Source organism: Mustela putorius, unplaced genomic scaffold (genome assembly GCF_011764305.1).
Source record: "Mustela putorius furo isolate JIRA1106 unplaced genomic scaffold, ASM1176430v1.1 tig00000407_pilon_pilon_pilon, whole genome shotgun sequence".
Taxonomy (NCBI): Eukaryota; Metazoa; Chordata; class Mammalia; order Carnivora; family Mustelidae; genus Mustela; species Mustela putorius.
Genome location: NW_025421373.1, coordinates 3,950,476 through 3,977,459, shown reverse-complemented (window position 1 = coordinate 3,977,459; position 26,984 = coordinate 3,950,476). Strand labels below are relative to the sequence as shown.

Below are 26,984 nucleotides of genomic sequence, written 5' to 3'. Positions count from 1 at the left end.
GTTGCCTTGTCAATTTTTGCCATTCTAATTGGTATAAGGTGGTATCTCAATGTGGTTTTGATTTGAATTTTCCTGATGGCTAATGATGATGAACGTTTTTTCTTGCGTCTTTTAGCCATTTGTATGTCTTGGACGTTTATGTCTGTTCATTCCTTCTGCCCATTTTGTTGAACTTGATTATTTGTTTTTTTTGGGTATTGAGTTTGAGAAGTTCATTATAGATCTTGGATATCAGTTTTTTGTTTGTAGTGTCATTTGCAAATACCTTCTCCCATTCTGTGGACTGCCTCTTTGTTTTGTTGACTGCTCCCTTTACTATGCAGAAGTTTTTTATCTTGATGGAGTACCATAAGTTCATTTTCACTTTTGTTTCCCTTTCTTTTGGAGACATATCTTGAAAGAAGTTGCTGTGGCCATTGTGGAAGAAATTACTGCCTATGTTCTCCTCTAGGATTTTGATGCATTCCTGTCTAAGTTATGACTGGAAGGGGAGAGATCATGACTAACACTAAGGAAATAGAAACAGTCATCAGAAATTATTATCAACAGCTATATGCCAAAAAGTTAAGCAAACTAGAAGAAATGGAAGAATTCCTGGAAACCTATAAACTTCCAAGACTGAAACTAGAAGAAATTGACAACCTGAATAGACTAATAACTAGTAACAACATTGAAGCAGTGATCAAAAACCTCCCCAAAAGCAAGAGTCCAGGACCTGATGGATGCGCTGGGGAATTCTACTAAACATTCAAAGAAGAAATAATACCTATTCTCCTGAAGCTATTAAAAAAAAAAGAAAAGAAAAGAAAGAAAGAAACAGAAGGAAAACTTCTGGGCTCTTTATATTAGGCCAGCATTACCTTGATCCCAAAACCAGGCAAATCCCTGATTAAAAAGGAGAATTACAGACCAATATCCCAGATGAATATGGATGCCAAGATTCTCAACAAGATACTAACTAATAGGTTCCAACAGTACATTAAAAGGATTATCCACCACAACCAGGTGGGATTTATTCCTGGGATACAAGAGAGGTTCAATATTCACAAATCAATCAATGAGATAGAACAAATTAATAAGAGAGAAGCACCACATGGAAGGCTCAATTGATGCAGAAACAGCATTTGACAAAATATAACATCCTTTCCTGATTAAAACTCTTCAGACTATAGGGATAGAGGGAACATTCTTCAATTTCATAAAATCCATCTATCAAAAGCCCACATATCATTCTCAGTGGGGAAAAGCTTTTCCCCATTGATGTTCATTTGAATATCATTCTCAATGGGGAAGAGCTGAGAGCCTTTCCCTTAAGATCAGGAACACAACAAGGACACCACAATAAGGATGTCCAATCTCACTGCTATTGTTCAACATAGTGCTAGAAATTCTAGCAACAACAATCAGATAACAAAAAGGAATAAAATGTATTCAAATTGGCAAAGAAATGAAACTCTCTCTCTTCACAGATGGTATGATATTTTATCTGGAAAAACCAAAAGACTCCATCCCCAAATTACTAGAACTCATACAGCAATTCAGTAAAGTGGCAGGATACAAAATCAATGCACAGAAATCAGTTGCTTTCTTATATACTATACACTTTTCTTTCTTTTTTAAAAATTAAATTTATTTATTTTCAGCATAACAGTACTCATTATTTTTTCACCACATCCAGTGCTCCATGCAATCCATGCCCTCTATAATACCCACCACCTGGTACCCCAACCTCCCACCACCCCGCCACTTCAAACCCCTCAGATTGTTTTTCAGAGTCCATAGTCTCTCATGGTTCACCGCCCCTTCCAATTTTCCCCAACTCCCTTCTCCTCTCTAATTCCCCATGTCCTCCATGCTATTTGTTATGCTCCACAAATAAGTGAAACCATATGATAATTGGCTCTCTCTGCTTGACTTATTTCACTCAGCATAATCTCTTCCAGTCCCGTCCATGTTGCTACAAAAGTTGGGTATTCGTCCTTTCTGATGGAAGCATAATACTCCATAGTGTATATGGACCACCTCTTCCTTATCCAATCATTCATTGAAGGGCATCTTGGTTCTTTCCATAGTTTGGCAACCGTGGCCATTGCTGCTATAAACATTGGGGTACAGGTGGCCCCTCTTTTGAAACTATGGAACGCTTCACGAATTTGCGTGTCATCCTTGCGCAGGGACCATGCTAATCTTCTCTGTATCGTTCCAATTTTAGTATATGTGCCGCTGAAGCGAGGACTATACACTTTTCTTATACACTATATACTATACACTTATACACTAACAATGAAACTGTAGAAAGGGAAATTAGAAAATTGATTCCATTTACAATAGCACCAAAACCCATAAGATACCTTGGAATAAACCTATCCAAAGAGGTAAAGGATCTATACTCAAAGAAGTACAGAACATTCATGAAAGAAATTGAAGAAGACACAAAAAGATAAAAAAAAAAAATTCCATGCTCATGGATTGCAAGAATAAACATTGTTAAAATGTCTATGCTGCCTAGAGCAATCTATCCTTTCAATGTCATCCTGATCAAAATGCCATTGGCATTTTTCAAAGTGCTGGAACAAACAATTCTAAAATTTGTATAGAACCAGAAATGACCTCAAATCTCCAAGAAAGTGTTGAAAAAGAAAAACAAAGCTGGGGCATCACATTTCCTGATTTAAAGCTATATTCAAAGCTATATTACACACTGACACAAAAAGAGATATATACACGAATGGAATAGAATAGAGAGCCCAGATAGAAACCCTCAACTCTATGGTCAAATAATCTGTAACAAAGCAGGAAAAATACCCAATAAAAAAAAGACACTCTCTTCAATAAATGGTGCTGGGAAAATTGGATAGAATGAAACTTGACCAGGACACCTGGGTGGCTCAGATGGTTAAGTGGCTGCCTTTGGCCCAGGTCATTATCCCAGGGTACTGGGATCGAGTTCTGCATCAGGCTTCTTGCTCAGTGGGAAACCTGCTTCTCCCTCTGCCTTTGCCTTATACTCTGTCTGCTTGTGCTCTCTCTCTTTCCCTGATAAATAAACAAATAAAATCTCAAAAAAAAAAAAAAAAAAAAAAAGAAGGAAGGAAAGAAAGAAAGAAAGAAAAAGAAAGAAAGAAAGAAACTCAACCATTCACTTATACCATACACAAAGGTAACTTTAAATGGATTAATAAAGATTACTAAAGGCATGGGGTGCCTGGGTGGCTCAGTCATTTAAACTTCTGTCTTCAGCTAGCTATGATTCCAGGGTCCTGGGGTTCAGTCCCCTATTGGACTCCTTGCTCAGCGGGAAACCTGCTTCTCCCTCTCCCATGCCCCCTGTTTGTGTGCACAGTCCTCTATGTTCTCTCTCCCTCTGTCAAATGAATAAAATCTTAAAAAGAATTAATAAAGTAAAAAAAATAGCTTTGAAATATAATATACTCAGGATATATATGAATTATGATTCTCTTTGGGATGAGTGATAAGGGCTTATGTAAATAATATGCATTTGCTATAAAATAAAAGTATGTGATGTTAGATATTTCATGCCTCTTTATCTTATATTCAGAAAATAGTACAGATCAAGTATGGGATACAATGATATGCCTCAATGCCTGTGACAAAGGAAAAAGAAAAAAAAAATTTCAAATTTCCAAACTACTTTTAGTCAGGTAGGCATCAGTAGAAGATTTGTAACAAACATATATTCAACTCACACTTCCCTGCTTTATATCTTAAGAATGTGTCTTAGGATGTTTTTAATTAAAAAAAAAATAGCTGTCCAAATTAACCTAAAATTATGTTTAGTATTCAAAGACTAAGACCATAAAAATAAAAAAAAAAAGAAAATTAAGATTTTGAACAAACTTTTAAGAACACATTCTTAGTATCTTATTTTCAAAAACAAAATATCCTTAATATGAGCAGTTTAAAAAATTATTTCAACCTTCTTTTTTGCAAATACAGCACCTGAAATACTTTTTAAAGAATAGTGGATTAAAGCCTTATTTCTAGATCATTTATACCACTTACTAATCTGTCTTGTGAAATAGAATTTTAAGACTGAAGTGTAGACTATTTGTGTTTATTCAGTGATTAAACTGATTTGTAATTACCGAAAATGTAGGCAAAGTGATCATTGACATTAATACTTTCCATATATTTTATTACCTTTGCAATATCAACATTTTTCATTATGCAAACTTAATTAGATGCTCTTATTGAATTCAGAATAACTACAGAATTTTAAAAGTAGTAAAATACAAAATATAACACACCTTTGGGGAGGTTGCTGGAGTTGCTACTACTCGTATGCTTTCATCTAACTTTCATCTAACTATATACACATATAAAAGATGATAATAAATAATTTTGTTCCATTGCTTGTTGGTAAAATGTGGATAATTGGAGGAAAAAGAAGATTTTGAAAATTCAGGTACATTCACATTTACCACTATTTTAGACTGTTTTTAATAAGTTAAAATGACTTTTTTCTTATTTATTTTATAAAGAATAATTTTTCAAAATATATTTATCAACGTGAGGCATTGTGTTCAGAGAAAATCAAGCCTCTCTCATATGAAACCTCTGGACATACTGACCTAACAGTTTCAATCTTATCTCTATCAAAAACCAACCTCAGATCTTCCTGCTGTGCCTCTGAGGAAAAAAATCCCTGCCTTGCTTGGAGGTTAATCCTACCATCTGTGCTCAAACCTCTGTTCCATCTTCTCTCTGAGGCTTTTTCCTGCATCTTTAACTTTTTACTTTTTCTATTAACAGTTTTTCCTCCAAGTAAATGCATGTTCAAATTTCTATTCTAAAACAAATAAAATATGATGTAATAGCCTTTCACCACCAAATACTTTCAAAGAAAATTATTTACTGACTGTTCTCACTTCTTTACATGCAGATTCCCCATCTATCTGCCGGAAGTACATAAGTCTGTATCACCTATTAGAGGGAATCTGCATCATCTCAAAGTACCTCTCTTATATCAAACAGAAACAGAAACATGAGTTATGTTAGTTTCCTCCCTTTCCCCCAGGGATTACATCCAATTACTATCTCTCAAAGTTTGTTGCTCACACTTTATTATTACCATTCAACTCTGTTTCTCTTTTATACAGACATTTTTATTTTTACTTTATATCAGTTTTCACTTGCCTATGTAAAGAGTTCTTTCTCTTGTATCCCTTTCCTAAGCTTGTTCCATTTTAGACTTTAATAAGAGAGATCTCGCTAAAATGTTTATTTTATTGTGTTCTTCCTGCTTAAAACACTTCAGTGCCTTTTTGGTACTGATCAACTTGTTACATCAATGTTTGAACATATCTTGCCTGACATAGGCCTTTGATACCCATACAGGGTGTCACTGAGGTTAACAGTGAACTTAACAAAGACCATGTTCTTACAGAGTTTACATTTCAGAGAAAGAAAATCAATATCAAATAAATAAAAGCTAAATCAATGTGAAAGATGGCGCATTTGGAAGTATGTTAGGTAGGGCTTCAAGAGATCCCTCTGTTGAACAGACACTTGAATGAAATAGGCAATAAGCCTACTATGGCTGGGGGAAGAGTAATGGGTTGAGACTATGTTTAGTGTGAATCTAGAGGTAATGGGAAATCCTAGTGCATACTAGGCTCTTCAAGAATATTGTAGAGGGTTTTGTTATTGTTCTTGTTCAATTATTAGTATTTGCTTATGTTTTTACTCCTAGATGTTATTTACAACATTGGATAATTTTGACAGAAGAAAAATATATCTAATTCATGTTTTTTTGTGCACTTGGGAGACTGTATTTAAGATTATAGAGGCAACACAGGTCGGTGACTGCTGAGCTCTTCTGCTCCCACAGATGCACTCATACAAGATAATATATTGGAACAATTTCTCTAGGAAAGAAATCCAGGCACTACTGAGTGGCTTCTACATGAGGAATAAATGAGAAAATACTTTGAAAAGGGTCTGGTATGCTTTTTTGTCCTTCTTTCAACTTTCTGTCATCAGAAGGGCTAGCTAGTCCTGGCTTACTCCCAGGGCTCAGCACAGATGAAGCAGGCAGAACACCCATCCCCCAATCCTTCCCTGAAAGGGGTTTATCTGCATACTTTAAAGACTGCTTCCTGAGGACCATAGCTTTTTTTTTTTTTTTTAAATTAACACATAATGTATTATTTGTTTCAGAGGTATAGGTCTGTGATTCGTGGCCCACAGGCTTTTCTTTTAGCTGGCATCTAAGGTCTAGTTTGAATCTTTCCCAGGGAATGAAAGTCAGCAGGTACCTTCCCCACACCATCTCCTTCTAGCCCAGGTGCTAGTATTTTCCTGGAAGAAGTTTATATACCTGTCTGCACAACAGTTTTACACCTTGCCCTAGGAATGGGTTCCTGGATAGCCCAGCTCTGATAGCTAATGGAGCTTCCATTTGCAAGTCCTACACGTGTTGCGGAAAATCTGAGGTGACCGAGGAAACCCAAACGGCACACGGAGAGATGGGAAAACACAGCTTTATGAACGCCAGCGGGCTCAGCGGCATCGCTCCCGAAGACTGAGCACCCCACAGGGTGAGGAGTGAGTTTTTGTGGTTACAGGCAATGGGGGATGGTAACAGGGAGTTTCCAGGTCTCTCAAGGCCCAGATGCTTTCCCAGTCTCTCAAGGCCTAATGGCCCTTTCATGTGGAAGTATTATCTCTGTGGAGGCATCTCTGGAGAGTGCTACATCAGTTAGGGGGCTGTTTCTCTTTCTTTTCTTACTCAAACAGGACTGTGCACCTGGTCTTTTTCTTCTGTCTCAGCAGAAGCAGTGACTTGTTTTTTTTTTTTTTTTAAGATTTTATTTATTTATTTGACAGACAGAGAGCACAAGTAGACAGAGAGGCAGGCAGAGAGAGAGATGGGGAAGCAGGCTCCCTGCTGAGCAGAAAGCCCCATGCGGGGCTCAATCCCAGGACCCTAAGATCATGACCTGAGCTGAAGGCAGAGGCTTTAATCCACTGAGCCACCCAGGCGCCCCATCTTATCTTAGTCAAATGGGATGGCTATTTGGTCTTTCCTTGACCCAGCTGGAGCTAAGGAAAGCCAGGGACTGCCAGAAAGGGGCTGGAACCAGTAGTTTCTATCCGCCTCACATGGACTGAGACAAAGAAGCAGTTGTGAACAGGTTATCCACCTAGGGCTTAGCACTGAGAAGCAGACAAAAGCCCCTATCTCCTAGGAATTCCCTTAAGAAGGTTTATCTCCATACTTGAAAACCCACAACCAGAGACCCAGGCTTCTAATTAGAGCACATTAAGGAATTGGCTATAAAGTCATTGGAATTTTTAAGAGAAAAGTGACATGAACTTGGTGGAAAATATGATGGGGAAGAGAGTTGAGGAAGAGAAACTAGTAACAGTTTATTCAGTACAAGCGGAAAATAATGGTAGTTTTGACCAGTGGCACAAGTCAATCATAAGAGATTTGGCAGACATTTTTTTTAAAGTCCAGAATTTACCAATATATGGTAATGTTGTATGAGTCCAACCAAAACAAAAGAAGTTTAAACAAAAGACACTCAGAAGGCGAGATCAGTAGTGAAGAGAGAACATCTACTTTGTAGAGAAACACAGAATTCAAGACAGGATAGAATCTTAAGGAGATAATCAACTATGACTAACACGTTTGTTAGGTTTGTTGAAAGAAGTTTGAGGATCAGCTATTAGATCCTAGTACTTGAACAGCATTGGTGACCTTGTTACTGGTAACTTGAGGGATGATGGGGCATTTCTTATGCATATCTCCAAATTCTGTGCTTCTGTTTGACAGAATATATTGATTGAGAATTCATCTTGACAGAAATTTATTTAAATGTTCATATCCATAGAATAAAAATTGTAAGGTGTCTTAGAACTCTTGTAAAATCTGCTTTTTGAAGTTTGTGCTTTAACTATGTTACTTTTCTCCTTATGATTTCTTTTCTTTTTGAAATATTTCATAATCTTTAATATGTCTAGATGAAAGATGATTTTGGTGAATATTACTGAAGATGATTTTTCATGAATCTTATTGATCATGACTTTATAAATTTTTGTCCATGTGGGTTTCAGGATATAAATTTTTACTTCATTTCCCAAGAGTTGAAAAAATTCCAAATATTCTTTAAGTCCCATGTTGTAAATGGAATTAAATAAATAAACTTTAAATTTAGTTTTAGCTATTGATTATTTTGATAAGTATTATGAATGCTTGTACACCAAGCAAGTCTATAAGGATTAAAATTATGATGCTATACAATTGATATTATTTTGGCTCATGATATTATTTAAATTTTTATAAATTATTTACAGTTGTTCTAATTATTACAGGATTCTTGTCCCCTGCTCTTACTCATGCCTCATTGAAGATGAAGAGGTAGACCAGATGAAGAGTAGCTGAAGAGTGGTGGGCAGCAAAGCAGAGTTTACTGAGTGACAGTACAAAACTCCTGGGGAGGGAGTGGGCCCGAGGGTTGCCACAGGAGTTTCTAAGTTTAGGGGTTTTTATGGAAATTTCTTAAGCAATCAGGGTGTGTCAAGTTGTACAAATCAGGGCTTTGGTATGTATCTGGCTACCTATTAGGTTAATGTCTATGTATTGATTGTCTTTTTGCTGATATCTGGGGCTTATGTCTTAACTGCCCTTTGCCTGTGATATTGACAAATGCTTTTGTGGTTAATTGTCTTATTTTAGGACATTTTGGAGAAGTTACTTCTGCAAAGGCTGCAAAGCAGAATGTCAGTGCAGTCCTAAGTTGCAAAACAGGATGGCATTGCTGTTTTGTCTTAGCTGTCCTGACTCCATATTTTCTTGTTGGGGACACTGGCCCCTGTCTTTAACTATTCCACTAGCTCCTAACATTATTAGCTCTAACATAACCCTCATTTACAAAAACTGAAGTTTCCTATTTATTTACCTATTTGAAATGATTCTATAATTTGTTTATAATTAAATGCATTCAAACCATCATTTAATATTGCTATATTATTTCCTTCTGAAAATAGCTACAATCTATAAGTGATTGGTACATGGCAATTTAAAATGTAAATCAGAACATTTTCCAAAAAATTGTTGAAATTATCCAAATATACAAATATTTATAAATCAGAATTTCTTTTGTTGTTATTATACTGATTAGATATGATGATATTCTACAGAGTCAATGGATAATTAATCATGCCACAAATACAAAGGGTTAGAAAAGATACTAACAATGTAGAAGATGGTTATTGAATTTTCTAAATTCAAACCTGAAGTAAAAGCTAAATAGTTGTTTTTTTAATGACTATCTAGGCAAATTAAATTTAAATTTAATCCTCTGTGTATGTGTGTGTAAATTAAAATTAAACAAATCAGTATTTTATAATATGTGATACATTCTGAAATACTCTTTTATGGTCAATTGATTTCATTTATAAAAATCCCTTTTGTCAACTCATTAAATTAATTGTATTTTTTATTTAATGGCTTTCAATCTGCCACTTAAAGATGCTAACCTGACGTATAAATTATTGGTGATTTAGATAATTACTGAGAGATCAGGTTTTAATGCCAAAAGAGAAGAAGATATTTTTCATTCTCTGCTACCAGGATACTTTTTAGAAGAGATTAAAATTGCATCCTAGGAGAGTGCCATTGGGAAGCTGTGAATGAGACCGAGAATTTTGAATCTTGAAATTCCTCTGAGCATCTTTGGCTAAAGAGTCCTATTTCACCACATCTGAGGCAACCAGCCCTCCATTTACCATATAAATTTTCAAAACTGTGTTATCAAAATTAGGTACTGATTCTCTTCCAGACTCTCCTCCCTCTTACCACCATCATTTATTGCCAACAAGTACAAAATTAACTAGATTCCAACATAATATCGAACATAGATATTCAGAATTATTATAGAAAGAGAGAGCCTATACATGGAAAGTCCAAACCCACAACTTATTTATATTATTAGGATTCTGAAGAGCTTATGTGGAAGTCAATTTCAAGGGTGTGAAAGCACGAAAAAGAAATATTAGGCTTAGTGCAGCCAATTTCTTTAATATGGATACACTTATCTAGAATTTCAGATTTACTGTGTTGATTTATGCACACGGACACTGAGTTACTATTCTAGTATTTTGTCTACTTATGATTTGGACTAATTAGTGGCCTACAGTTAATATCTTTGAGTTCCTTCACTCAGATTCCTAAATAGTAGTTAATTTCTTCTTTCTTCTTTCCTATCCTTTCTTTTTCCTCTCAAGGTGAAATATAATAGTCGACCACTAAACAGACATTGTACCCATTGACTACTGGGACAGGACTGTGGGTTTCTGGGTTATTGCTGTGTTTGTATTCAATGAAGTATAGGTATATTTTGAAATAAAACAGATCATTATAATTTTTTACAAGATCAGAAGGTGAGATCTTTGGTTGGAGATGACCAAATCTCACTGTCATCACACTGCACCATGTCATGATGTTTTAAAGATTTGCATCAGTTTCCAAAATTGTCTTTTTTTTTTTTTAAATTTTCACTGTATTTTTATTCACTGAAACATCATTCACATGAGAGCAAGGACCATGGTGCTCGCTTCTGCTATATCATCCCTAGCCTTATAATAGTGGATAGCCAAAAACTGGTGGTCTATAAATATGGATGGATGAGTAAATGAAGGGATGGATGAATACTACATTAAGAGAATGAGGCAAAAGATGTGTGCCAGATCTCCTAGGACTTATCTATGATAAATTTATGGCTTTAAATTTATTAAACAATTTAAGAACTGACGTGTCTTATTTGTGTTTTTAGAAAGACTACTTTGATGAAACTGAGGAAAATCTATTCCAAAGAATGAGGGCAGGCTACGAACGGGATGGCTAAGAGAAGGCTAGAATCCTTAACTAAATTATATGTGAGATGCAAATAAATAAATAAATAAATAAGATAACTATTGAGGGGAGAAATGTATTGAACCGAATATGAAATAAATATTTAAGATAATTGACAGGATGAAGAAAACTATATTAAGTTTACTATAGGTTTCTGTACTTATTATCTTACTTTTCAAAGCTCTTGAGATTTTATGTTTTGTAGTTGTTTATATTTCCATAGCAATAGTTAAGTACTCATCCAGTATAGTTGCATTTTCCCATGTAACAGTTCTGAGAGTATGAATGCATTTAAAGGCCTTTAAACACCTTTTAAAAGTTACATAATTGTGCATATTTAATAGTTTATATTTTTATCCTCAAATTTCTTCAAATATTTTGTCTTCAAATATTTTTGATAGAATGGAAATAGATTCTTCTAAATATACAGTTGATAGATAAACTACCTAAAAGTCAAGTGATACCTACCTAATATTTGAAATTAGTAATTATTCTTAAAAGTAATATTTTCAGGGCCCCTAGGTGACTCAGTGGGTTAAAGCCTCTGCCTTCGTCTCAGGTCATGATCTTAGGGTCCTGGGTTGGAGGCTCACATCAGGCTCTGTGATCAGTGGGGAGCCTGCTTCCCCCCACCCCCACTGCCTGCCTCTCTGCCTACTTGTGATCTCTGTCTGTCAAATAAATAAATAAAATCTTTTTTAAAAAGTAATATTTTAAATGGACCATTTTTCTATAACTTAATTATAAAATTTTGTTTTAAAAACTCCTGTATTATTGTTATGGTTATATTGGGATTTAGATACATTCAGGTTATACTTCACTACAACATTTAATTATCTAAAAGTTCTTGCAGGCTAAGAGATTTTGAATAGCTTATTACTCAATGATTTCAGTTATAAAGGAGAACTTTATAAATTATTTCAAATGGAAATAAGTCCGGGTTCATGATGTAGCCGGTCACTTTCTTCTTTTGAACCTCCTGGGCTTGGACAAACAGAAAACCCAGCACAGGCCCTGTGCTTCATGGACACCTGGCTTAGAAGTACCTTTCTCAACCAAAGACCACAGAGACACCTGGTGGGACAATTTCAGCTTAGACTTGGGTCCACACTGACACCACTATCATAGCAGGTCTCATTTCCCTGCCATTCCATGAAATTATTCTGACAAGCAAGTCATATCCTCCTGTGCAGATGGATCAGGGGTCACTCACTCCTTTCATAGTATAAAGCCTGACTCCCACAGCTCCTTCTCCATCAGTGAGAACCTAAGCACAATTCCTGTGTGACCTTCTGTGGCATGCTGTGTTTTCCTCCCTGCACTGATTGTACATAATTAGTAAATTACTATTGGCTTCATTTGTCTGGTGTTAGGTATCATGTGTTTGGCCATCCCCCATAATTCTAGGTGAGAATATCTCCCTCATTGTAAACTAGTCACAGAGGTTATTTCAGTGTGGCTGCTTCAAAGAACCTTCAGTTCTTGAATTTATTAGTATTTCAACATGAAAGATCTATTTCTGCTCTTAATTGTCTTTGTGTACATTAACTTGACTATACTTGTACTTGTTTTATTGCAAGTTGCCAAAAGTTACTTTGAAAACTGATTTAAAAGGTTTCTGCTATTCATAGAGACATGCATATATAAATATATTTATATATGCAATATATGAATATAATATGTACATGTACATACAAATATATATGTGTGTGTATGTGTGTACATACATATATATGTATGTATGTATATATATGTATGTGTATATATATGTATGTACACACATACACACACATGCACACACATACAACACAACAAATGTGGTGGAGTAAAGACATAGGTGCTTAAAGATTGTAAGGATGGATTGTCTGTCAGCTAGGCAAGGAATTCTTACTTTCTATAATGAATTCTTAATCTCTTTAAAATCATAAAAAAAATTCAACATTTTATAGGAATTCTTTATACTCTCCAGAAGAAGGTATCCATTACAACAGATTAAAAAAAAAAATAGTCTCAGACAAGTTTTGAGATGAGAGGTTTTCTTCATACACTATAGATTGCTTTCAATATAGGCACATATTTTATTTTTTTTATTTTGTTTAAATATTTTATTTATTCATTTGAGAGAGAGAATACAAACATGGGGAGAGACAGAAGGAGTGGGGAAAGCAGGCTATCTGCTGAGCAGGAGCCTGACGCAGGACTGGATCCAGGATCCTGGGATCATGACCTGAGCCCAAGGCAGACACTTAACCATATGAGCCACCCAGGCATCCTTGCACATATTTTAAAATTATATATTTTTTGTTCTGAATTTTCTGCTCATGTGCTATTTACATATCTCAGTTTTTTTGGTTTTTGCTTTGTTTGTTTGTTTTTTAAATCCTCACATTCACAACCTGATACAAGCCCTAGGAGATATATATATATATATATATATATATATATATATATATATAAAATTTATTTTTTAAATTTATTATAAATATATATATTTTTATTTATTTTTTTAAATTCTGGTATTGCTATGTAGCTGCTGTGATTAAGCACCAGTTTTGTTTTGTTTTGTTTTGTTTTGTTTTGTTTTTCCTGCCACAGGTAATCTACCTTTTTGTTTTTTAGCTTTGTACCAAGAAACTGCTATTCTGACTACTCCATCTAAATATTTACAAAGGAAAAAATAATGAGGAAGTAATTTGTGAACAAATGAACTCAAATTCTCACACGATTTCAAAGGCAAATATTTACAAATCTGCTTGATTTCACTGAGAAAATCTGCATATATTTATACTGTTTCGACATAAACAACTTTAGTATCTTGAGAATATCTGTCTTTCCGAATTTAATAAGATTAATAGAAAGTACATGATTTTGAAAGTTACACATTACAAAATTCAAGAGTCTAATGGTTAAGATTTATTCAGTTGGCATTCTTAGATTTATTAGTTAAATGTTTCATTTGCTAAAGCATTACCTGAGCCATATGGTGTATAAGATAAAATGTAAGCAAGTAACTTATGAAAAAAAATCCAATAGGGACATTACTAAAAATAGTGTTTGAGATAGTGTTTCTCATCAGAGCATTTGGCATTTGGGGAGATACAATTTTTCCTTCTGCTGGAGACTCTCATCCATTGCAGAATGTGTAACATCTCTGATCCTTTGTCACAGTAGGAACTACCAATCTTTGGGACCACCAGTAATACTGTCAGTTGATTGCAACTACATCTGGTTGGTATAACTACTCATAAAGCCAGTTTGAACCTCTGCATAATCTATTTTAGAGTATGTCATCTAGGAAAATCATTTTTATTTTATTTATTCCTAAAGATTTTATTTATTTGAGACAGAGAGAGTGTGTGCAAGAGCAAGTGCAGGAGCAAAGGTACAGAAGGAGCGGGAGAAGCAGGCTCCCCACTGAGTAGGGAGCCCAATGTAGAACTCGATCCCAGGACCCCAGGATCATGACCTGAGCCAAAGGCACTTAACTGACTGAGCCACTCAGGTGTCTGCAGAGTCCTTCTGAATATTGCTGAGTGCCCAAGCTATATCTATGTTTTTCCTTTGGTCCCACTAAAAGTGATGACTCTTTCTATAAGAGTTGAATTAATTTCTTTTTCTTTCTTTCTTTCTTTCTTTCTTTCTTTCTTTCTTTCTTTCTTTTTTCTTTCTTTTCCCCCTTTTCCTGCTGCTATGACCTACCCTCCCGTGTCAACATACAGCAAGGAACCACATTCTCATGGACTTAGGGAAACTCTTGACTACTTGGAATTCAATTTAACACATTAGCCAATCTACCTATAATTCTTCTGACATTATATAATTCTTCTGACATCATTTCTTCATCAGCTTCCCCTCTTCCTCTTCTGGCTCTACTCAGGAAAACAGAAAGCACATTAGTTGTTTCAACAAAGTTCAAATAAAGAATTTTTTGAACAGATAATGGAGGGATCAAAAAAAAAAATAGGTGGACACTAAGGTATCAGGAAGACAATAACTGCAGGAAACAACTACCAGCCATGGAATCAGAAGGAACAAATGAATGAAGTTTAGGACTGTTATAGTTAAAAAGACCATGAAGAGCTGAGACTTGGGACCAGAAGACAAGGCACTCTCCAGCAGGTCCTGGGGTCAGTGTTAAGTAGAGAATTGAGACATTCTCCTAAAAGTTCAGCTAAATCACCAGATAGGGTATGAAACATGTTGTTGGGGAAGTATGTAAGACATGATATGGTATAGATGTTAATCCCATGGTAATTACATCTTACTAAGAAGACTTACATCCAGAAATTAAGATGTAAAAGTAGGGTTGACTTCTATTACCATCTCTTACTTAATCAATTGAAGAGTTTGTTTCCTACCCCTTCTAGTTTTTAAGGAACTGATTATGGTCTCTATGAGGTGGAGGAAGGGAATAATTTGTATTAAAGTTATGAATTCTAGCAGTTCATTTGAGCTCTTAATGCAGATGGATCAGCAAGCAAGGAAGGACGTTATTCTATGGGTGCGTAAACTTTCTGGAGAATAGTGAAGTGCTAGAGATCTTAGTACAGAATGAGGACAGGAAAGAATAAGTCTGGAACTAATAAAAATCACTGAAGTATATGTGGGTGCTTCCAAACTTGTGACAACCATCAGCTGGCAGTTGCAGTGACCATGGACTGACAAGGGCTACGTAAGCTTATGGTCAGAACTGTCAGGGATCCTGTCTGCACCACTCTAGTCAAGAACACCAGACAGCTGAAGTGCTAGCCCGTGGTAAGGGTGAGTAGAGAAAGGAGACGGATATTGTTTACAGCCTTGGGAGTAGTTTTTACAACAGGTACTGTAGCTTCTTCTATTTCTGGTGTCACATCATTCTAGATATTATGTTTCGATGTTAACTTCAAAGCCTCCAAAATAGAAGGAATTCAGTGTAAAGCACAGGCAGGTTTGAATGAATGGACTATAGAAGTCTGTGGAGGCACCACTCCCTATGTTCTTGGTCTCTTCTGAGGCCAGTTGCAGCTATAGAAGACATTTTCTATGCACACTGATAGCATCCCATCTCAAGCTCTTGTGTCACTGTTTATCTGAGGAAGGGTGTTTTACAGTGCCACAGGAGCTAGTTAGATCTGTAAGTGCTGGGATTCGAATAATAGGACTGGGACCCCCACCAGCTGGTGTTGGTACTTCTGATGAAGTTTAATGAGACTGGTTATACAGTGTGGAATCAGTTCTAACCAGAAGCCATTGGTCAAGTCAAGTGGTGTTGACAGGATTAAGCAGGAGAACATAAAGGAGCATGTGGTTATTCTTCCTGCAACATGCTGGAAGTTCCCATTGGAAGAGTTAAAGTGGTGGCTAACCAGCTGACAAAGAAAAGAGGTGTTGACAAAGTCCCCATACTAGCAGCACAAAAAGAATAGGAAAGGGCGAGTTTCAAGACACAAGATCTTAAAATTATCACATTTTTGAATAGTCTCCTGATTTGTTTCTTAGGATTCTGATTTTATTCTTTAACACTAAGATAGTTTGTTAATCTACGGTTAATTATTAGCTGATAAGAATGCCCTTGAGTAATGTTTGTGTGCTTTCCTGGGAGACAGAATCCTGTTTTAGTCTGCTGAGGCTGTCATAACCAAATAACATGCACTGCGTAGCTTAAGCTCTTTCCACTGTAATCTCCTGAAAGAGAGAGCTCTGTTATATCTTCCTCCCTCATGAGGTCCATCACAGTGGCTCCACACTCAGGATCTCACCTAAACCTCATTACTTTCCAAAGTCCCACCTCCCAAACCGGTCATACTGGGGTTAGGGATTCAACATAAGAATTGAGGGGTGGGTCATAAACATTTGGTCCACAAACAAACAAACAAACAAATAATAACATAAAGCAAAGAAGAAGAGATAGTACTTGGAATTTTTTTTTTCAGGGATAGCAGACTTTTCTTTTTCTCCTCAGCAACTTATAGCAGCACAAGATATTGATACCTAGTAAGACTTCATGTTTCAAATTCATACAGACTTAGCTATGAGTAAATTTAAAATTTGTTTTCTTTGCTTTTTTGTTTGTATAATGGTAAGTCCTCCCTAATCACTTCATCTCATTTCAAAAGTAAATCTCTCTAGATTCAGTGTTAAATCAATATATAGAATCCTTTAAACACAGTGTTAATAAATATAGTGCCACTAACAGTTTACAACACAATTCACTGTAGTAAATGGTGGCAGGGGACATCTTGTGGTCAAAATAGCAAGTGAACTTCTTTGAAAAAAATTTAAAAATACCAGAAGACCATCATTATATAAGAAAAAGAAAACTGAGGAAAGACAGATATAAGACACAACAGACATAAGACTAAGGTAAGTAATCATGTAAATCTTGCCTATAAGAATACCTACCAGAATTGACTTACAGAATTGAAAAGTGAAAAGAAAAACACAATTTAAAAAATGAAACAAAGACTTTTAATCTAAAATATCCCACCTTTAGGTCAAGGTAAAATTATCCAAGTGCCCCACTTTCTATTATCTGAGTTCGAATTTCCAATCAATCATTGAATCTGGTCACTTCTCATATTCCCTTCCAAGACTGTCCTTTAAGAATACAAAATGGCCAGAAGTTAAAAGAGAGAGAGAAAGAGAGAGAGAGAGAGAGAATGATTATGATTTTTAACCTACCACCTAGGTTAAGTAATTTTTTGTTGTATTTACTTCTGTCCATTTATATCTGTCTGTATCCTCTATTTACTTATATAATTACATTGCTGAATCATATCACATTTTCTGCACCTGTACATATAAAACTCCACTCTAGTAATATATCTTCTAAGTATATTTCCTATCTGAAAGTAATGCTATTATTACATATAAAACATTTTAAGATAATATCATTTAAATCCCATTCCATATTTAAATGTTCCGAACATTCTCAAAATTTTTCATTAGAATTGTTTTGTTTTCAAATAAGGGTTCTATCAAAACAAAAGTATTGCAAGTGTTTCTTTAATTTCTCTAGTCTACATTTTTCTTCTGTAGCTTTTTGGAGTATTTCTCTACAGTTTTTATCATGGAAATGTTCAAACATATAATGATATTAGAAGTATTTTCGTAGTGAATATTCTTATGCTTATCACCTACGTTGTATCATGAATATTCAACCTAATTTTATCATATATCTACTTATAACTTCATTCGTATATCCATCCTTCATTCTATCATAATTGACAATGGCCAATTACTTTACCATTGAGAATGGCCCCAAAGTCTGTAAAAATGTGCAAATGGGGCTAATGATTGTTCAGAGTATTCAGTGCTAGGACGACCAACTGGTTTAATTAATTGTGATGATTGATTAAATCTTTATTTTTAATTAATTTATGTTTTGATTTGTTAAATCTAATTGCAAAAAGGTCTGGGAAAGGGATGACTTCCTTTAGCAGCATGACACTTGGCAACCCCCTCTTGCAGGTAGAATATGCAAGAGTTTCCATTTTTATCTCCATCCTGCAGCAAGGAGGCTTAAGTAGCTATGCTGAATTTGTAAATGGCTTCCATGACGCAAGATACAAAAGGTAACTTGTTATAAAAGTTCAGGATTGTCACTCCAATGATATGTGGGAGCAAGAGCCAAAAGATGTGGTTTTTTCCATTACAAATCTATGGCAACCTATGGCAATAACCTTACAAGCTAAAGACTCTAATAGCCAGGAGACAAAGTTTTTAAAGCCCCTACAGTGAAAAAGTATCTTTCATAATGGGAGTGCCTGATGAATTGAAATTTATACAGATATTCAATACAGGCTAATTTGCAAGTAAGAAACTAAGTTATCTTAAGTAAAATTTGTAGTCCCTGAAAAAAAATCCTAAAAGATGGTGGACTTGTTTTAACATTCTAAGGTTGAGAGGGTCAATAGCTCTTTCTTGGTAATGTCAGGGATGAGGTGGCCTTCATGATCCATGTGAGGTTCCATTCATTCTTTCCAAGTTTAAGAACAAGTCAGATTGGACTGTAACTGAAGAAGTGGGAATAATAATTTCTTGATGAAATAGGTCTTCTATGATGATTTTTAATCCTTGATTGATTTACACTGTTTTGTATTAACTATTTTGTTGTGGGAAAAGGTCCATGGGTTTTTATTTTGTCAAGACAATTTACGATTTGCAATTACAATTTACAAGTGCCCAAGACTTAATTTAACTAATTTAGTACTCATTGATCAGAGTTCCCAAGTGCATTATCAGATATTTTAGGGAAATGGGTGCTATGACTATGGGGAATTTAAGCAAGGTAATAATTACATTACATTAAGGCGAGGCAAGCCTATTTGTCTTCTATTTTATGTTCAGTAACTTCCCTAAGATTATTGCACCACCTTGTTTATATTTAGCGGGCTTTTCAAGTATAAATTAAATATGAACCTCTATATTTTTTGAGTTTTCTTAAAGATTTTATTTATTTATTTGAGGAGAAAGAGAGAGATCGGTCACAGAGGGAAAGTGAGAGGGAGAACCAGACACCCACGGAGCAGGGAGCCCAATGCAGGGCTGGATCCCAGGACCCTAGGATCATGACCTGAGTTGAAGATAGAAGCTTAACCAACTGAGCCACTGAGGTGCCCCTCAACACCAATATTGATTATGGACATGAAGACTTGCCAATTATGCATTTCAGCAGATGTTAAAGTTAAATCAGAATCTATGTTTTACAGGTGGGAAAACCAATCTGTGCCTTTTAATCTGTTTATTGATAATTTTTTAAAATAAATCTTGTATTTTGGGGGGTTACATTGGGTCAGATTCCTTTGTTCTTCTCCTTTTTTCCTTCCTTCCTTCCTTCCTTCCTTCCTTCCTTCTTTCTTTTTTTCTATTTCTCTCTTTTCCTTTCTCTCTCTCTCTTTCTTTCCTATTACTTGATCATATTTATTTTTCTTCTTTCAGAGATCCTGAAATCAGGATCATCAAAGTTAAATGTTTCCCTCATGATAATGATGAATTAACTACTTAGCTCTGCTATACAGGTGTCATGAGTGTTTTTCCTTATAACTCTGAGGATCAGTTTATTTTTTGATAACAGAGGCAGAGATAGCAGTGGCAATAACAAAGTTCTTTTGAAGGATCTTAGTGAGCCATCTATCTTTAAAAATGTGGATCTTAGGAATTTGAATAGTGACTGTTTTTTCTCCAAAAAAGCACATATCTAATGGGTCCAGATATCATACACAATACAACGTTTTAAATCTGAGTGCTCTGTAGAATGACAGCCAATTTCAGATTGAGGCACACAAACATTTACCATAGGGTAGGAATCATTCCTCTGTATCTAATGTTAGGCATAGCATATGCTGGAATTGAGACACTAAGACACACAGTTTCAGGACAAAGCATATGACCCAGGACCACTGTAAGGAGGGCCTCAATCCAGTACACCTGTCTCTAAATACCAATTATCAAAACTTTTGACTTATGTGGGCAATGTCTGTAACAGAAACTGGTAGTACTCAGCAAATACAGTATAGAGCAGTGCATGTCAAAGTGCAAGCTAGCCAGCACAAAGCAGCTCAAAGTGCTTTGAGCAGGCATAAAAACCAGTTAGCAAGCTAAACAAGAAGTGGAAGATCACAGGTGGTGGTGGTCATCATCTACACACCCTGATCACTGTGTGCATTCATACCGCAAGACCAATGACCCACGCACACACCAAGAGAATATAAAATATTTATAACTCACATATTGAGACGTTTTGAAGAGGGGAGAGGAACTCACAAGCAGGTCCAAAAATGGATTGAGAGTAGAGAAAGAAGATTGGTTGGGACTTTTTACTATCTGAGAATGGGCCTGGAGTGAGGATTCTCACCTGGACAGGGATTTGCAATGTTTGACTTTCCCACCAAAATAGGGAACATCCAGGCTTTTTTGGCCCTTTCAGATGTGAGACAGAATAGAAATAGAGAGAAGTGGGCAATCAAACATCAAAAAATATAGTCAGATTCTATATAGCAACTGTGTCTGGAAAATAAATACTGCCAAAATGTTCCAGGAAGCACCTGGAGTTACCAGTGATGTTTCATTTTTTAGTATTTCTAGGGCAATTTAATTCATTTTAAAGAGATAATATTAGACTAAATAAAAGAACCAGATTGGTGCATTCTGCCTTAATATTCTCAGTTTGTGTGCCTAGCACATGTTTTTTTCTCAAAATTAAATTTACTCTTTTGAATACATATGCAGATAAATAGTGTATTAGGTTATTATCAATATTATTTAAAAAATTATTCAGTTTTTATGCCCTTCAAAACTAGATTAAAATGAATTTTAGTTACTATCTAATTAATATTTTTGAAAGCACTTTTCGGAAGTGTTTATGTGGTTTATTTTATGTTACCAAATAGGAGATAGAGTGTGATATTCACAATATATTGCTCTTCTAATACAATGTTTGGAAAGTTACAATGCCTAAGGTCATCAATCCCTTCATTTTTGCGATGAATATGATAAGGTACATCTATGTAATTTGTATATATAGTAAAAAATTCTATAATATTACCTTACCGAAGGTATTAATTATATTAAAATATATGCATGCATTTTATAAATATACATGGTATATTGAGAAACAAAAAAAACATATACGAAACATATTTAGGAGACATATATATATAAAACTTACTGGCTCATTTTAATCAGCAATAATGATCATTTTACCTTGTAATACATGTATTCTTGTTCTAAAGTACTCAATAATAAATTAAATTATTCATTCATTCCTCTAAGCATACAATGACATATTGTCTACCTTAATATTAGTCCTTTTATTAGTTCAATAAAGTAGCTCAATATCTTAACATGTTCAATTAAGAAACAGTTGCATTCATTCACAAAGGTACATTAAGTTTAATTGTGAATTCAAACCCTACTTGATCTTCCAACCACAAAACATAAAAGTAAAATTCACAGACCTACAGTACATATTTAATTTCCATTAAGTGATTTTTTAGTATTCAAATCTGTTGATGAAATACACCACCTGAAATCTAAACTGAGTCAGTTGGATAGCCTTTGTATTTTCTGAACTCAGGGCATTTTCATATTTAAGAACACATCTTCCACTTTTAAAATTTTAATTCTAATTCTAAGTCAAAGTTAGTATTTGCACTTGTTACTTTAAATGGTATAAAACTATGCTGTCTAGTATGGTGGTCATTAACCACATATGGTCCCCGATTCAATAAAATTTTAAACAGTCAGATTTAGTCATACTAGCCACATATCAGAGGCTCACTAGTGGCTAATGACTATCTTATGGGACAGGGTAAAAAACAAAAAACAAAAAACAAAACAAAACCAACTGAAATTAGAACATCGTTTCAGAAAGTGTTATTGCGCATTAATTCTGTAGGAGATGCAAGATGTAAAATGGGGACATGCACAAGGGATTGTACATAATGTTTTAGAACAATTGCTGAATATTCAATACCTAGTTTGTAGAGTAAATAGTTCTTCAACCAGTGTACCTCAAAGTTGTTAAAAGAGTACCACATACTCCTCACAGTTTATATTTTTTTCTTTCTTTTTCTTTTTTTTTTAATTTAAATTAATTCAGCCAACATATAGTACATCATAGTTTTTGGTATGGTGTTCCATGATTCATTAGTTGCATGTAACACCCAGTGCTCATCACATCACATGCCTTCCTTAATTCCCATCATATTTTTAAATTGTATCTGACATTTGAATATCTTTAAAATATCTTAAATATTAATCTTAAATATCTTAAATATCTTAAAAATCTTAAATATCTTTTAAATGTCTTTTAAATATTAAATATCAAAACAGCTGACATCTTTATAAATAGCATTTTGGATATTTCATTGATTAGTTTGTCTTCAGTAAGATAATTCAGAAAATATGGAACACAACGAAGAAATTATCCCTAAAATCCCAGTAATGAAAACAGTCAGTATTAGTTTGTTGAGGTATTTTTTACTAGACCATTTTTTTCCCCAGACATAATTTAAAAATAATTACCAATTTGTCTCTGACTGAAGGCAAACTTGCAAATATTTTGTTTAAAAACTATATATAAATCCCAGATTACCTCACGTTTTCTTAAAAAAAAAAAAAAGTGTTACTCTTTGTTGCAAATGGCAAGCTTTTGTTTCTTTTGATGGCTGCATAGCATTTCATTACACACACGCGCACACACACACACACAAACACACCCCCCCACACACATCTTCTTTATCCACTCATCTGTTGATGGACATCTGATTTCTTTCCATAGTTTGGCTATTGTAGACATTGCTGCTATAAACATCTGGGTGCCTGTGCCCCTTTAACATTTGTATCCTTAAGGTAAATACCCAGTAGAGAGATTGCTGGGTCATAGGGTAGCTCTATTTTCAACTTTTTGAAGAATCTCCCTACTGTTTTCCAGAAAGATTGCACCAGCTTGCATTCAACCAACAGTGTAGGAGAGTTCCCCTTTCTCCACATCCTCACCAATATCTGTTGTTTCCTGACTTGCTAATTTTAGCCATTCTGACTGGTGTGAAGTGGTATCTCACTGTGGTTTTGATTTGTATTTCCCTGATACCGAGTGAAGTGGAGCACTCTTTCATGTGTCTGTTGGCCGTCTGGATGTCTTATTTGCTGAAATGTATGTTCATGTCTTCTGCCCATTTCTTGATTGGATTATTTGTTCTTTGGTTGTTGAGTTTGGTAAGTTCTTATTAGATTTTTGGATACTAGTCCTTTATCTGAAATGTCATTTGTGAATATCTTCTCCCATTCTGTCAGTTGTCTTTTGGTTTTGTTAACTGTTTCCTTTTGTTGTCTGTTTCCAAAAGCAAAAGCTTTTGATCTTGATAAAGTCCCAATAGTTCATTTTTACCCTTGTTTCCCTTGCCTTTGGTGATGTTTCTAGCAAGAAGTTGCTGTGACTGAGGTCAGAAAGTTTGCTGCCTGTGTTCTCGTCAAGGATTTTGATGGATTCCTTTCTCACATTGAGGTCTTTCATCCATTTTGACTCTATTTTTGTGTGTAGTGTAAGGAAATGGTCCAGTTTTGTTCTTCTGCATGTGGGTGTCCAATTTTCCTAACACCATTTGTTGAAGAGACTGCAAAAATGTGAATGGAACTAGAGGGTATTATGATGAGTCAAATAAGTCAATCAGAGAAAGACAATTATCATATGATCTCTCTGATATGAGGAATTTGAGAGGCAAGAGGGTTGTGGAGGGTAGGGAAGGAAAAAATGAAACAAGATGGGATTGGGAGGGAGACAAACCATAAGACTCTTTTTTTGATCTTTTTTTTTTTTAAATTTATTTGTTTGGCAGAGACAGATCACAAGCAGGCAAAGAGAGAGAGGAGGAAGCAGGCTCCCTGCTGAGCAGAGAGCCCGATGCGGGGCTCGATCCCAGGACCCTGAGATCATGACCTGAGCCGAAGGCAGAGCTTTAACTCACTGAGCCACCCGGGCACCCCCCATAAGAGACTCTTAATCTCAGGAAACAAACTAGGGACTGCTTCGGGGTAGGGAGGTAGGGATAGGGTGGCTGGGTGATGGACATTGGGGAGGGAATGTGCTATGGTGAGTGCTGTGAAATGTGTAAGCCTGATGATTCACAGACCTGTACCTCAGGGATAAATAATACATTATATGTTAATAAGAATGCAGAAAATGATTTGAGGATATGTGGGAGGGTGGAGAATGGAGAAAAATCAGCAAAATTGTGTTTCTAATTCTTTCTTTTCAATAAAATGGAAAAGGACCTAATTAAGATGTGAAGGTGAGGTAACAGACCATTAAATATAAAATAAAGATAGTCGTATATATATGATATATATATCATCCTATTGATGGTCACACTATATATATATATATATATATATATATATAAGTTCAATGCATATTTTTACTTATAATTCTAATACAATAATTTCCTATCAAAATTAATTTTTGTAACCCCCCCAATTAAGCTATGATTATTTCTGTGATCATAAAATGATAGAATAGTAAAAGATACTAGCATTTACACTGAGAAACATCATTCAGAGTCTGATTTTTATTTGTTCATGTATCCTTGGAAGGATGTTTTTTCAAAGCAATGGACTTCTCTCTTTAAATCTGTTCTGCTTGAGAGATTAGTGCCTGGTCTTAGTATGTGATTTGCTCTTCATCTTTAAGAATGTTCTTAAAGTTAAAAACAGCAATTTTAACAGTGTGTCCCAAAAACAAGAGGGATTACCACTTTTATATGAAAGAATGAAATGTTACAACAGGATTACTATAACTATTAGTGAGAGATAAATTCTAGATGTGGCTGAGTAAGATTTTAAACATTCTTTCATCTTTCACTGATCAACTATTTTGGGGCACTCTGACATGAGACACATGAACTGCAGGGAAGAAAGCAAAACCAAGGACCAATACTATGTTTGTAAGGTTATGTACAGCTGCACATATATTTCTAGAACCAAAACCAATACCATAATGCAGGTCTGTTATATTTTCTACAAAACTGGAAATACATTAGCTTGATTTTCCTGGGAAGCAGTCTTGAAACAAAGACTATGCTATAGGTAGATTTGGGGGATGTAGGTGGGAGAGTAGGAAAAAAAATGACAGAGGAAGAGAGAATAGTCAATAAAGTATGGTGTTACCGGTAGGTTATGAGATAGTCAGTTAAGGCTCAATCCCCTTGAAAATACCAGAGAAAGCATGTAGATTGCATCTCAGAATTGTTCTAAGGAAATATGAGGAGATAAGGATATTTAATTTCTCACTACTCTTCCTCATGAATTGAGGGCTAGGCACAAAAGATAAAACCTCAGGCATTCTACTGTTATTCAACTGATGAACTCAGCTAGCTTCCATGGTACTATGAAGAAGCCCTCAGGCAGAGAAGCAGGAAGACACAGGTATTAAGGTGGAAAACTGTCAGTGTTGATGGGAAATGTCTTTAACTGAACTCAGAAGTGGCTGAGACCATACAAAGCAGTGCATCTACGTTGACTTTGATATTCTATCCATGACCTACACTGAGTTTTCTCCATAATAGGGTCTTTAAAGTGATGTTTAACCATAGTGACACTGGAAGGTAAATCCATAACCTAGAATCCCTGTGCAGCAACTACACCCAAGGCTTTAATTAATTTTATATCATTTCTTAATCAATTGTAACCCTTATCTTTGGCTAACACGTTAGCAGGTTGTTTTTGTTATTAAGTTTAGAAGCACCCAGAGGTACTCCAGTGAATCCTCTGAGTTCCAGACTTACTCTTCTCTTTCTCAATATATAACAACATCCACAGAGTCTCAATAACTATGAAATTCACCTACCAATACAGTAATACCTTTCTTTAGCTTGCTAATGTGTCAGCATTTAGAGACCAATGTGACCTGGAAACATCCATAAATTTAGTTCATTGGAAGGGATTTTTCTCCCTTTAGCTAACCTACACATAAGTATTTAGAATCACTAATTCCTCAGACTAGAAGGAATGGGAATCAACTTTTGCAACTGGTCCCTGACGGTGATGGTAATAAGAGCCAATGCAAGCATCACCCCCTGATTACTGGATTCAAGTGTTCCAGCTATTGGGATCTCAGTAAGATATGATGATAACTGTTTACACAAATATAACGTCACTTCATTCATAGAGTATATCATTCCTATCCAGTGGGAGAAGGTGAACTTTTTAAAAAACATACCAATTTTCTACAGTCTTACTGGTGATACAGTTTTCATTAGGCCAGAGGATCTCATAGTCCAATTATTGTTGCATCTCCATCACTGTAGAATAGATCCTTTGTTCTACAGGGATGTTATATGAGGTCTCATATTATTATATCAGACACTTTGTCATATCTCAGATAAAAGTGCTGCAGAAGCACTGAGTGTGAATTTACGAAGAGTGGGAAACCTGATTCCATGTACAAAATATCAATCCAAGTGAGAAAAATTTGCTACTTCCTTTACGATCGAAGGTGCCTGATGAAGGATCCCCAATTGCCTAATAGTATGTCTTGTAGACTCTTAGAACAATCAATTCATGATGGGAATATATGGTTTTATAATTACTTGGTGCTCCATAACTGGAGCCTCAGACTCTACTG

General features: G+C 35.3%; 1 non-coding gene and 1 pseudogene across 1 annotated transcript; both read right to left on the bottom strand.

Moving 5' to 3' along the window:
• Positions 1-26,984, bottom strand: part of LOC101674837 — a 144,477-nt pseudogene that overhangs the window by 73,744 nt on the left and 43,749 nt on the right.
• Positions 2,130-2,236, bottom strand: LOC123391965. Its single transcript, XR_006606641.1, has one exon. It is a non-coding gene; the product is annotated as a U6 spliceosomal RNA (small nuclear RNA).